Here is a 5,942-nt window from a genome sequence, read left to right as displayed (position 1 = left end):
GGAAAGAGAGACAAACTCAACCAAAACAAACCATTCTTGCTTTATTTGAACTTAAGAAAATAGTTTTATTTTTAAGCTTTATACAGACTTGCAAACTTTTATAGAATCATAATAGTAAAGCAATAGTTTTATAGAACTTTTAAAGCTATTTACAAACTTTGTAGCATATATTTGCAGTAGATTTTATTAATGAATTATTGTTTCAAAGAATATCACAAACGTACCACACAATATGAAAATATATCATGAACCATAGCAATGCATAAATATTTAAATTTATTGTATTATTTAAAAATAAAAAATTGATTGCGGATGAAGCCAAACAAATTTCTAGTAATTCATTAAAACAATATCATCATTAAGAAATATAATTTTATGGGACTCGTTACTTCAGTGAAAATCCATAGCAAATGCATCTATTTATAGTAAAACCCTATGGGATGAGCTGCCCGTAGGCCTAGGATAGCTTAGATCATGCCTTGAAAATGATTTTTCAAGCACAAGTTCGTTGAGTTTAATCCAGAATATTAGTTTATTAATTAAAATTTATTTTAAATTTAACTTTAATTTTAAAATATTAAACTATGAATATAAAATAATTTTAAATATTTAATAATTTTCAAATACAAACTAGTTAGATTGATAAAAGCTTGGCATTTAAAGGCGTCAACTGGATTTAGTTTGGCTCGTGGATATTTAGAAGGCGTTTGATTTGCAGATTTTAGATTCTTCATAAAAATTTTGCTTTTTGTAGTGTGATTATTATGTTTGATTTATTTGGTTTTCATATTATTATTCTTTAAGATTTTCTAAAATTTTCAATTGTTTCAAGAAAAGGAACCATGAATTAGAAACCCCTTTTCTCCCTGAAATTTTTTAAGATTTCTAATGAAATGTAAAACCTGTTCCACTTTTTCCTTGAATAAATGACTTTTGTGGTCTATTTTAGCTTTCAACATCAAAAAAATTGCATGATAAACCAAAACCTAAATTGATGCATAGAGCATTCCAAGTTTCCATCTTTGACACCTGATAATAATCATGTTAAAATTTTATTTTTAAGAAAATATAAATTAATTCAGTTTTTATTATTGAGTTTTTATTCAATAGGATTAATTTGTATTCAATTTTTACAAGTGATTTTGTTAGCTCAAAGTATTGAATAAATCAAGAGGGGAGTAAATTGGTTAATTAGAAATTTTGGCAATTTGATTACCAAACTAAACAATGATTACAAATATAGATTTCTAACAAAAGACAATATATATGCATAACAAAATAACTTGAAAAGTAAAGGAGCAGAGATGGAGAATCCAAAAATGAAAATTATAAGGGTTCAATCTTTCCACAAGGTACCTATGTCTTCTCCCTGAGCATCACTTGCCAAGGAACTCAATCCACTATATATGTGGAATGTTACAACCAACCCTTTCAAAGCTATTGATACAATCAACTAATAAACCTCTCTATGGTTTTCTAAGTTTCTTAAAGAACCAATCAAGGGTTACATTCCCCCTTAAGTTTACAATCTCAAGGTTAAACACAAGTGTTTTGCAAACTTAAAAATCTCTCTAAGGTTGGGTGTTTGTTAATTTGAAGTACAAATAAAAGATATAAATAATAGTAAGAGGTTTGAATACAATATAGGAAGTTATGCTCTTTCACTCTTCAATTTGCTTTTTAATGCTTGAAGAAGATGTAGAATGGATAGCAATAAATTCTCTTAGCTCTTGATTGCACAAAATATGATGGGAGACCTCTTTATATAAATAAAAATAAGAAAAGAGTCGTTGCCTTCATTTAATGCATTGAATGCTCTACAAAAATCAAGAAAATGTGACAATTTGAAGCCGTCAGGGTCAAACTAATCAATCCTTTTTAAGAGGGGATAGATCGATTTTGGCCTTTCAAGCCAAAACATGTTTTTGGAAAAGAATAATCGATTGATCCATTTTGCCAGTTTCAAATTCGAGACTTTTTTTTAAAAAAAATTAATTGATCCATTTTATAATGGATCAATCCATTTTCACCATTTTAAAGTTTGAGACCTTTTTATAAGAAAAACTAATCGATCCATTTTTTAATGGATCGGTTGCTTTTGGGTTTTAAACAAAATTCTCAGTTTCTGTCTAGGAAGGATTGATCTTATTCACAGGGGGATTGATCCCTCTTTCTTAATTTTGTATAAAACATGTCTTTAATGAAGGAAAAAGTTTGTTTTGGTCTCAAGTCACTTTTCATTAAAAAAACTATTAGCAAAAATTTTCTTTTTGAGTTCAAAGCAATTTATCCCAAGTTTTAACTTTAGTGTTTTGTCATTTCAAAATAAATATCAGTTTAAGGCTAACAATCTCTCCTTTTTTGATATAATATAACTTAAGATAAATTTTCTTTCAAAAAATTTCTCCTATTATCAAACCAACTTTTTAATATAAGCTCCCCTTTAAATATAAGCACAATTGAAATTTCACTAAGGCCATTTTTCACTATATTCACCATATTTCCAATGCAAGAATACTTGGCAAATCCATCACATTCTTAACATAATAGTCATTTAACGAGCAACTTTTGCCTATTTTAAATTACCTCTCCCCTTTTATAGTGAAATAAAAAGAAATCAATTCAAATCATAGGATAATATTAAGAGCATACATATATATAGCTAAGGACATGCAGTCTTATAAATAGCAAATTTCTAACAAATTCTCCTCCTTCTTGTCATAGCAAAAAAGGACCAATTCAAGGCACATAACCAGCATATATCAACATTATGACATGTAGGTGCAATAAAAATACCAACATATAAGATATGTAAACCACCAGTTGAGCACAATATCACAATATCAACCATAAATTGAGTTGCAAAAATGAGAGTGTCATGCATTGATTATAAAGTATGCGAGCACAAAAGTAAGAGTTACAAAAAAATTTATCCAAATGAAAAAATTAAATTCTTAAAAAGAGTTAATATGTAGGAAACTCAAGTTAGCAAGGTAGTAAAAGTAAGTCATGATGAAGGAAGAAAATGAGGAAAATGTTGAATTTAATCAATGATCTCATTTTAGGTATTTTACATATTCTAAAGCCTAGTGCCCATGCTCCTAATTATTAAATATAAGCTATTCATTTGTGCCATAAGAACTTTTAAAGCTCCTTCAGTAACAAAAGGTGGACTAGAGGGACCTTTTTGATGATCATCGTTATCCCTGTGTCTTTTTACTTAAGTGTAATCTCATGCTTTCAAATCCATACACCATTTACAATTTGTATAATCCCATACTATGAAGTGCATGTATACCTAGAACACAATAAGAACCATTAGAAACAATCTCTTGATCACTTCTAGTATTGATATCCAATTTTCTAAAAAGATTGTTAATAGTTATCCCATAAATTAATGTGTATTCCTTATGTTAAACTGCCTATGTCATACCATTGAATATAAAATGCACATGATTAGGTAATTCTTTATGTTTGATTATATACATTCACTAATAATCTTGTTCTATAATGGTGGAGTATTAGGTTCTAAAAGGTGCTAACACATAGTTAAGAATAAAGTGTAACAATCTATTTTGCATTGGCAACCTAACGACTTGAATGGGGGTAACTATCATGGAACCATCTTCAAAGAGATCTTAGGCTAGGCCAACTACATTGCATCTAGTATTTGTGTCTCTTTTATCCTCTAACATGATAGCTTCAGCTAAAAGTTGTTTATTCACAATAATTTCTTTTCCCATCATATAAGCCTAAATCTATCAGCATAAAATCGATTTCCTTGACCATTAACCTCAATACAAGTAGCATTGTTATAAAATCCCTTAAATAAGTTCTCAAATACACTTGCTTCCATGCTTAAATAATCAATTAATCTATCCAAATTCTTTAAAAGCACTACTAATGGGAATTAATTAAATATAGAAAGGCAAGATTAATTACCCTTCCTGTCTTGATGTCTCAATTAGCAAAATTCACCTCATAATAATCTTTAGCCATAGGTTTTTTGAAATTTTGATTGAAGGATGGTTTTGAGAGCTTGCTAGAAACTTCCTTAGGATTATTACATATAGATGATAAAGCTATGGGTGGTCTAGTTTTAGGTGCCATGGGAGAACCTTGAAGAATATGTGTAAAAAGATAGAGGTAGGCTTTTGTAAAATTGATAAAAAAAAATTATAGATAAAGGTGATAATAAAGAATATATGTTGAAAAGAGCCAAAAATAGTAAGTGAAATATTAGATTTGGTTGATGGCACTAAGAGGATTGATTTTTAGAGAGAGAAGAGAGAGGAATGGATTTTTGTGGTGTTTTGAAGAAATTCAAATGATGAAAGCAATCAAGTAGGTAAAAAGAAATCTTTGAGAAATTTAAAATAAAAATGATAAATTTGAAAGGATTTGTGGGTTAAATTTTAAAGGTTTTGAAAGAATGAGATAAGAAAAAAGAAAAGAGAAAAGGGTCGAGTGAGATGAAAGAGAAGGAATAAGGGGCTTTTACGTTTTAAAGGCCCACGTCATGCTACCAACAAAAATAGATCGATTGTTTCCCATACGGGATATGGGATCGATCAATTCTGAGTTTATCCCAGCAAACTTGATCAATTAGGTGAAATATTGGATCAATCGATTCTACTATTTCGACACTAAAACAATATTGTGATTTTTTTTAAAACACATAAAAACATATATATATATACATAATTTTTTACCAAAAAAATAATTTTATATGCAATATAATCGCTTCAACAAGTTTCAAATAACCACAAATACACGATCACAATGCATGATTTCATCAAATATTTATGAATTGACTTTTAAATGATGCACTTCCAATTACTCAATGAATAGTGTCTATTTCAACTCTTGAAAGATCAAATCAAATGATTTCATTCTATCAATATTTAAGCAAGCTAATAAGTATTTTGAAGTATGTACAAACTTGTTCAAATTACAAGTATACCAACAAAAATAAAGAAAATCTTCATATATGCATTTTAGGGAGCATTCATTAAGCTAATTCACCTTTAATTGTGCAAAGTCTATCTATATCAAGAGAATTTGTGAAAATATCAACTAATTGATCCAAGGTTTCAAACATGTGTCAACTTTTTTAATATGATCTCTAGTAAAGTGATGTCTTATTTCAATATGTTTGGTTCTAGAGTGTTGAATTAGATTTTTTGTTTGATTTATGACACTAGTATTGTCACATTTAATGGGAATGTGATCCATGGTTAATTAAAAATCCTCCAATTGTTGTTTACTCTATAATACTTGAACACAACAACTACTGGTGGCTACATATTCGATTTTGGTTATGAATTGAGTAATACTATTTTGTTTCTTAAAAAACGATTATATGATCACATTCTCAAATAATTGACATGTACCGAAAGCCTTTTCTATCTATTTTACAACCACCAAAATTTGCATAAAATAAGCATGTAAATTAAAAGATGATTTTTTAATATACCATAAACATAGACTAGGGGTGTCTTTTAGGTATCTAGATATGCTTTTAATTGTAAGTAAATGTAATTTTCTAGGGGATGATTGAAATTTAGCACACAAGCACACATTAAACATTATATTGAGTCTACTTGCAGTAAGATAAAGCAATGAATCTATCATAAACCTATATAATTTGGAATCAACATATTTACATCTCCCATCCTTGTCAAGTTTTGTTAAAATGCTCATAGGAGTTGAATATGGCTTTGAGTTTTCCATTTCATGCTTTTTAAACAAGTTTTTGCTATATTTGGCTTGATTGATAAAGGTGTCATCTTTTGTTTACTTCATTTGTAACAAAAAAAAAAAAAAGTGAGTTCTCTCTTCATGCTCATTTCAAATTTACCTTCCATGGATTTAGCAAATTCTTGACAAAAAAATCCATTAGTTTCATAAAAAATAATATCACCAATATAATTGTACTATGA

Source organism: Durio zibethinus, chromosome 19 (genome assembly GCF_047325235.1).
Source record: "Durio zibethinus cultivar Kanyao isolate XHJ-2024 chromosome 19, ASM4732523v1, whole genome shotgun sequence".
In the NCBI taxonomy this organism is placed as follows: Eukaryota; Viridiplantae; Streptophyta; class Magnoliopsida; order Malvales; family Malvaceae; genus Durio; species Durio zibethinus.
Note: the sequence above shows the minus strand (reverse complement) of the source record.